The sequence below is a fragment of the Orbicella franksi genome, chromosome 9 (genome assembly GCF_964199315.1).
Source record: "Orbicella franksi chromosome 9, jaOrbFran1.1, whole genome shotgun sequence".
NCBI classification, from domain to species: Eukaryota; Metazoa; Cnidaria; class Anthozoa; order Scleractinia; family Merulinidae; genus Orbicella; species Orbicella franksi.
In genome coordinates, this window is record NC_138153.1 from 17,524,208 (window position 1) to 17,533,064 (window position 8,857).

Genomic DNA, 8,857 nt, shown 5'->3' on the forward strand with positions numbered 1-8,857 from the left:
AGGGTAGCCAAATCGACCGGAGATAAAAAAAAAAACAAAGCAAACTTGCAAAGACGAAAGTCATCCCGATGAGGAAAGGACTAGAAATGCTGAAATGTAAGGGATACCCAAATCCCCAGTGATATGGGTATCCCCTCCCAGTGTGTTTATTTGTTATTGTTTCTTTAATTCAGGGTAGCCAAATAAACCGAAGACGAAGAGGAAAACAAAACTTACAAAGACGAAATTCATTCAAGGGAGGAAAGAACTCTAAATGCCTAAATGTAGAGGATACCCAAATCTCTAGTGATATGGGTATCCCCGTCCAATATGACTAGGTGTTATTCTTTCTTTAGTTCGAATTGAGGGTAGCCAAATCGACCGAATATACCATACACCATTCAACTCGGAAATGGGCTCCTTTTGAAATAAAAATAACAAAAAGAAATTCATGCCTTAAAGTAGACCGAGAGTGTCCCCGGAGATCTTTAGTAAAATTGTTGATTTTTGACTGAGGAAAAATCTACGGGATACAAAATAGTTAGTCCAAACATTAACGCGATATTTGCATGGTAAAGTATCCAGTTCATCTTGAATGCTGAATGCATAAACGAGCCAGTAAAACATTACAATCAACGATTATTTAACCGGCTTATTCAACCTTTTTTAGAAACTTTTCCTGAATGTTCCCTACGAAGCACTGTGTCGAAAATTACAATAATGTAGGATAGGTTACCGTGTTTGCAAAAGAGATAAGCTGGACGAATATTACTCTATTTACCCTGAATCACATGCGATATGTCATCGGTTCACGTTACACTTCGCGGTAGCTGTACGCAAAGCTTTGCAATAAAGAAGTTGAAAAAAAATTGACGGGTAGAACGTCTATTTTTCTGGTCTCGAGCAAATGTAATAATGTAATATATATCCGATGGAAAAAACTACACAATTTTAAACTGCGTCCACTCAAAACGTTCCTCGAGTCTTTATTCTCATTAGTTAGTCGTTAGTTCGTCGAGTCGTTATTGCATTTTTTGTGCACTTCTAGCTATGCCTTTTTTTCCCTTCCAAACAATCTTTTCTACAATTTTTCAAGTTAAAAGGAATAATTTTTACACCAAATTATATAATAGGAAAATGGTCACCATAATCATTTAAGAGAAAACCTGTGCTTATTTTGTTGTCCAGCTAAGGAAATCTCTTGATTTTGTGTATGTTCACGCGCTCGTGTTCGCGCGCTAGTGACGAGAAAATCGTGCGCAGTAGGGATGCGCAATATAAGGAATCCCCTTAACGAACTCTTCGCGGCGTTTTGTTGTCATGTGTATGCGAAAGCGGCTGTTGTTTATGGTAAATTGTTTTTACCATCCTTGTTTTTTGGAACAGATGGCCCAGAGCGTATGTGGAAATTGTGAATCTCCATTCAGCAAGGTAAGTAAACCTAAAATGCAATGAAAATGAGGAAAGTATCCTTACTCTCCTTTATCTGTAATAGAAGCCGACCATCTCGACTTGGCCTCGAGAAGGACGACATACGTTATAACGATGAAGAAACGATATTTCGTGCTTCTCTTAAATCAAATCTGTATGTATGTTAGCGGCCACAAAGGAAACGCGTAATCTGATTGGCTTATGACAGCGGCCGTCTAACAATCGATACAAACATGAAAGGGAAAATGGGGTTTGAACTTCGTATTTTCTTGCAGTTTGCACATCAAAATATTGATTTGCTTTATAGATTGGTCAATGAGTTATGCTAAAAGAACTAAACAGTTCTCCCATGTAATATGGTGTAACTGACGAATCATGAAACTTTTACATTCCTTTCAGATAAGCCAGTCAAAGCTGAGGAGCCTAATAATACGTAACGTTCTAAAATGTGATGAGATCATTGATCGTTGCCGGTAGGGGAAAAAATTACCCATTACACAAAATAATAGGAAATTTCTCATTTCGCACACTTTACGCGTTCTGATCAGTTCAGATTTATTTTAAAGATAACAATATTGTTTTTTCATTGTATTACTTCAGCAACCGAAACACTCAAATTGAAGAAAAGGTGGGTCCTGACTCACGTAATACGGTGGAAAAAAATCAGATGGTGCTGAAGGAATCTGTCAGTCCGTTGGTAAAGAACGAAGAAGAAAAAGAAAAAGAAGAAGAAGCAATGAAGTTGCGACGCAGATCCAAGATTAAGGTCAGTTTTCTTTTCTTTCCACCTGTCAGTTTTTTGTACTTCGTCTTTTCAGTAGTTTAATTTACTGTCAATTTTTGTTATATTGGTTTTAAGAGAGAAAATACAAGTCGTCGGAATGGTTAATGGCACACCATCTAAAACCGAAGCATGCGCAGCAAAAACTAGGGTAAGCTAGTATCATGGTGAACTGTGCACCAGCACTAGCAGTAGCACAAGCGATCTATCTATTTATCCATCCATCCACCCTTCCGTCCGTCCGTCCGTCTGTCTGTCCGTCTGTCTGTCTGTCTGTCTGTCTGGCTGGCTGGCTGTCTAACCCAGTAAACGGTATTTCGACGTGCAAGGGCCTTACTATACTTTTCTTAACTTTTTCTTCGAAAACAGTGAATCGGAAGATGAAGCAGCAGCGTAGAAGGAAGCCAAGGAAATGATCGACGAGGTAGAAAAACAGGGCGTGCTTAAAACGATCATCAAGAAAGCTTGTGAAATAAGCGAAGAAGCGCTCGCAGACCTTGGTCGAGGCGGTAAAAGAGGCTATTTAGCTTTCCATGAGCTTACCACAGAAAAAGAAGGCGACAATAAAGACGTTGCAAGCTTTCGACAAAGCTTAAGCGCACGATTGCAAGCCTCAGAAACCTTGTCAAGTGCCTTGGAAGAACAATTAGCTCGTCGCTTCCCGAAGCACTTGAGATGGGACAGAGAGACAGTTGCTAGCCCAACGTTGAAAATGATCGCCCACCGTATGACATACGTAACCAGTGAAATACTGCGTCGGTTCAAGAAGTGATTTTTTTTCTCCTTCTTGTGAACTCAATTTTGACTATGGGTTTGCCGAGACTCCAATCTGGTAGTACGTACACAACTGTCTCTATACTGCAGAGGACACAAAGATTCCATAATATCATTAGTAAAAACGGTTGAAAAAATTATTATAATTATTATAATAATAATAATAATTATTATTATTATTATTATACATTTGTATAGCGCTAATACTACGAAATATTCAAAAGTTCTTGACATATAAAAACAAGCTCACAAACTAAAACAAAGATCTATAAAAAGGATAAAATGTGCTAGAAATACAACAACATAAAACGGCTCATGCAACAAAAATTATAAACAGTCGTAGGCGATTTTAAAAAGATCTGTTTTCAATCGTTTTTAAAAATGTCCAAAGACGAGCTTGATCGTATGGCCAAGGGCATACGACCATTTCATTTTTCATCAGGGCATACGACATGTCATTTCTCGCACTTGCCCTAACATTATAAAGCCTAGTTTCAACATTGCCTACTGGATTATATATTCTTTGTTTTGTTATTATAGTCAACCTAACAACTGGTTATTTCCCTTTACACCTATTATATTCTCGTAGGGCGCGTCTATAAAACAAGATAATTATATCAGATGGAGTGTGTAATAAACTGCTGATTTGTAAAGGTGTATTCTCGTTTGGAATGTTCTCGGTACACAGCGATGTATTGGACGTGGATACCAGTATCACTACAGATTTACATATACCAAATATTCAGCTCTCCCTTACATTTTAACATTTCCAATCATTTCCTCGTTGAATGGTGAAGTCTTTGTAAATTTTCTTTGCCTTTTTATCTTCGGTCGATTTGGCTACCCTGAATTCAAAACACGATAACAAACAAACATATTGTAAGGGGATACCCAAATCACTAGGGATTTGGGTATCCCTTACTTTTTAGCATTTCTAGTCCATTCCTTACTGGAATGACCTTTTTCTTTGTGAGTTTACTTTGCCTTTTAATGCTCGGTTCATTTGGCTATACCATGGATTAAAGAAACGATAACAAACAAACACTCTGTAAGGGAATGCACATATCACTAGGGATTTGGGTATCCCTTACAGTTTAGCATTTTGATCGTTGGAATGACTTTCGTCTTTGTAAGTTTTCTTTTCCTTTTAATCTTCGGTGGATTTGCCTACCGTGAATTAAAAGAAAAAAAAAAAAAAGAACAAACAAACACTCGAGAAGGGGATACCCATATTACTAGGGATTTGGGTATCCCTTGCGTTTTCGCATTTCTAGTCCTTTCCACATTGGAATGACTTTCGTCTTTGCTAGTTTGCTTTGCTTTTTTATCTTCGGTCGATTTGGCTACCCTGAATTAAAGAAACAATAACAAATAAACATATTGGAAGGGGATACCCATATCACTAGGGATTTGGGTATCCCTTGCGTTTTCGCATTTCTAGTCCTTTCCACATTGGATTGACTTTCGTCTTTGCAAGTTTGCTTTGCTCTTTTATCTTCGGTCGATTTGGCTGCCCTGAATTAAAGAAACAATAACAAATAAACATATTGGAAGGGGATACCCATATCACTACGGATTTGGGTATCCCTTACGTTTTAGCATTTCTAGTCGTTTCTCCCCTTGAACGCCCTTCGTCTTTGAAAATTTGCTTTACCTTTTTAATCTTCGGTCGATTTGGCTGCCTAGAAAGGGATACCCATATCACTAGGGATTTGGGTATCCCTTACAGTTCAGCATTTTGATCTAGTCCTTTCCTCATTAGAATTAATTTCGTCTTTGTAAGTTTGCTTTGCCTTTTAGATTTGGCTACCCTAAATTAAAGAAACAATAAGAAGCAGGCACATTGCAAAGGCAAGTAATAGGAGAGATAATCAAGGAAAGAGCGATAAATAAACAAGTCTGAGACGAGGTTTATTTCAGACAGTCAACATACACAGCGGTCAGTCACAGCTTGAGACCCGCATGTTGCGTGACGGCCGTATCTCAGTGTGCCCGCTCGCATATTGATTTTATTCAATGGCCGAACTAACCGAGGTTTAGAATGCGTCTTTCTTGATTAAAATGACGTGCATTTCAAGGGTTATCGATAGGCACTAAGCGCATGTTCATACAAGGAGCTTTGGCGCGTGAATACGGTTTTATATGTCGTTATAAATGCGGACTAGGATCAGACAGTCTGTTATAAATTGCGACTATTTTCAGCGACGTTATGTGTTTATATCAAGATTAAGAAAGCTTTTATTTATTGAGACAAAGCTTAGTAAGAATATAAGTGGTTTTTGAGCAGAATTATGGATGATTTCACTTGCCCCAGTCTGTGGTATTTAACGCTTTCAGTGTTTTGGGTATCCCTATTGGGGGTACCCAAAACACTAGGGATTTGGGTACGGGGGTACCCAAGACACGGGGATACCCAAATCACTGTGACGCGGATCAACAAAAAGGAAGGGAGATTATTTTATCATGAAACAAATAGCAGGCTGGTATATTTTTGGTAAGAAATATATATATATATTAAGCTTTATGTTGGTTTCCAGGGCCACTGTCGTTATTGTGGCACGCAACTATCCTTGCTAGTCGCTTACAAAAACATCAATTCATCAGCACATTGATTTAACTCAATGCGGACACCTAGAGAACTAGCAGTAGTGTCCTTATTACTCAGATGACCGCATCAAGCAACCCCTGGCGAAATGAACCTCGCGGGCCAGTGTAATCGATACAACTTCGCACTAAAGCAGACGGTTTAAAAGCAACAGAACGATGTTTAGTGTTTTAACTGCAACTTGAGTTCAAGAAGAATCGACCTTATGTTAATTCCTCGTGCACCAAGGTCTACAAGGGTCAAACACCGGACTGAATAACAAAGTTTTTTTACATGTCACGGTATTCTGCTGCTGAATCAAAAACGCCCTAACCTTTAGAGAGTCAGATCTGAAAATTTAGCCGTTTGATTTTTTCCTTCAGGATTACGCTTAGCTGAGTTGCTCTGTCTTCTTCATCAATGTTTATTTTAATCTTGTTTATTTCAAATCGTTTGCCTGTTGCGATAGCGCAAATGTCCTTGAAATGTACAAGGCAGTGTCTTGTTCAGTGAAATCTTGGGATGCAAACAAGGCTTTTACTGAATACTGTCACAGAAGACCTGCAAAAAATGATCAGTAGAAACAACCAAGTGCAATTCTTGCTCAAGCTGTTAATTGACAAACAATGGATCACGAAGGTTTTCGGTTGCACGCTCACAAATTTATCACGCAATCTATTTTGTGCCTTCCTTTGCATGCACACTTGATAAGTGATATCAGAACTCAAGGGTTATAGTCATGATTACGAATGAAAGGAAAACATATTGACAAATCAGTGTTAAAATAGTTGTATGGTATACAGGGTATGTACATGGCGAAAAGTCCGTGTCGAAGAGAGCTTTCAGCCAAAGGCCCTTTTGGCCTCGATAAGGCCGTTCCAAGTCACGGAGGGCAAAGGTCCTGATACGGATAGACCAAAGCTGGGGAAATATACATTATATTTTTTTCATCTTTAAATTGTTTGGTATTGAAACTCAGAAAAGTTGTGATGCACAATATTCACACGCAATCGAGTGGATAACTTTAATCGTCAACTGGGGTATTGCGGTATTGCAGTATTCTCCACTGATTTGTGGGATACAGTTTGCTTGACGATAGTCAACAAATATTAGAACAAACTTCACAGTTTTCCGATCCTTTTCGGGTTTCTGGTCGTTACACCGAGAATCGACCGAGAAACAAGCTGAAACACCGTAGTCACGCGACTTACGTTACTTGAGTAAAAATAATGATTGTGGTTGATTTGTTCCGATCCTGACGTATCGTGACATTGTGTGTGGTTTTGGTAAATTAAATTTCATTATAAGTGGATCAGAATTTATTTTTGGCAGTTTTAATCTCTTGGTCGACACCGCGACCTTCAGTTCACTGGAAAGTCGTGAAAATCATTGTGGAGCAACGTCGACTCAAAACTAAAATATTGCTGATTGTCAAAGGAACGTGTCTAAAAGTACTAATGCAAGTAACCACGAGAGAAAATAAAGTACCAACGGCCTTTTAAAAATTTTACTGCTGATATTTACTTTCACATTTACAACAGTTGTGGATAAATTATGGAGATTTTTGAGAACACAGATTTGACGGGTTCGTTCGTCTTAGCACAATATGATTTTTTGCGTATACATTGCTGTCATCGTTTTCACGTAAGTCATCACTTTCTAAAATCCAAAACTTTAAAAGAGCCACCAAAGTTTTTATCCTGATCTATCAGGAATAAGGGGCGGTATATTTGTCTGTTTACAGTTTTACAGCTCGGTCGCGTGTTTCGTTTGGAAACCAGCCAATTTTGAATTTCAGTGACACAAAGCTACGATCGCGTTTGTAGAAAAATATATACCTATCTCATGATTTTGAGCCTTTTCAAAAGTTAAAGCATTAGGAAACGTGCTTGTCTAAATGTTAGTTTCTTCAGTACGGATAATCACTCGACAGTCGCCTAGATACCCAAGGTAAATTCCAGATGTTCACGCTATCTTCCGCCCGTCATTTTGGTGTACCACGGAGGTACTGTACGGGTCCGCAAACGATCCCAGGACCGCAAATGATCCCGGACCGCAAATGATCCCCAAATTAAACCGCAAATGATCCCGGACCGGAAATGATCCCCATATTGGACCGCAAATGATCCCGATCAAAAAATAAGGAATGGCATGGATGGTGGGATGGTGTGGATAGGGAATTGGCGTGCGTGAATACCTATGTTTTTATTAAAGCCATCTTATAATTATAATGGCTTACAACTTGATTTTTGTTGTTGTTTTTTTTGCATACTTTCGACTAAACTTTGTTGCTAACTACGATGTTATGAATATCACCACTCAATCATAAAAACACGACTTGGCTTACATTTCTTTGCAATTGTCAGTAAAATTATGATCAGTGCAACACACGCTACATATCCTCCTTTGTTAAACATTGATATTTCGGTGTTATAGTTAAATCACATTTTATCAACCATTAACTCCACTCGTCTAAAGTTTTAAACTAACCACGAAGCAACTATTATGGAAGACGCTGTCACCTGAGTAGACCCACAAGCCTACAACGCTTCATCACTCTGTAAAACATCTAGTGTGTAGCACTGGATTTTTGAACAAATTTATTTTGTAATTTTTACTTGGTCGTATTTTGGCTTTAATTCCTCGGAAATGACTACTTGAGTATTCTAAGAAGCCAAAATTCCAAGCTATAGTTATGAAGTTCAGCTTCATGGCCACGTAAGGCCAAGGCTTGCTCTTCGTTTTGTCAATTAGCTGTTTGATAGATGTTTGATACTATCGCCACCGGCATTTCGAGAATGTTTACAAGTATGTGTTTTTCTAGGACTTCTAATTCAATAGATCGTCTTCATGTGACATGTTTTTATCCTCATCAGGCATAAGAGGCGGTATATTTATATCTGTTTACAATTAGCGTGCTTCGTTTGGAAACCAGAGCATTTTGAATTTCAGGGTTATGGAGCTGGCGTGACACAAGGCTACGCCGGATTGAGTTTGTTGAAAAATATATACTTATCTCATGATTTTGAGCCTTTTTAGAAGTTAGAGCATTAGGAAAAGTGCTTATATAAATGCTTGTTTGTTTAGTACTGATAATCAGTCGCCTAGAAAGCCAAAGTAAGTTCCAGATGTTTACACTATATTCCGGCCGCCATATTGGTGTACCACGGATGTACGTACACCAACATGGCGTTTTCTTACTGGACTCTGTAAATTTCTGGGAAACATTTGCGACGAATATCTGAAGTTTGGAGAAACGCACAGGCCTAAAACTTGGGGAAGTGTCTTATTTAGTTATCTTCTACAGC

The 8,857-nt window shown here is 38.5% G+C and overlaps 1 pseudogene across 1 annotated transcript in view; it reads left to right on the forward strand.

Moving 5' to 3' along the window:
- Positions 1-1,365: 1,365 nt before the first annotated feature.
- LOC145498517 (tolloid-like protein 2) overlaps positions 1,366-8,857 on the forward strand; it is a 17,620-nt pseudogene continuing 10,128 nt past the window's right edge. The window contains exons 1-4 of the transcript XR_014050868.1: positions 1,366-1,410; positions 1,810-1,883; positions 2,011-2,176; positions 5,405-5,459. The product of XR_014050868.1 is annotated as a tolloid-like protein 2 (transcript). The remainder of the gene's footprint in view (positions 1,411-1,809; positions 1,884-2,010; positions 2,177-5,404; positions 5,460-8,857) is intronic.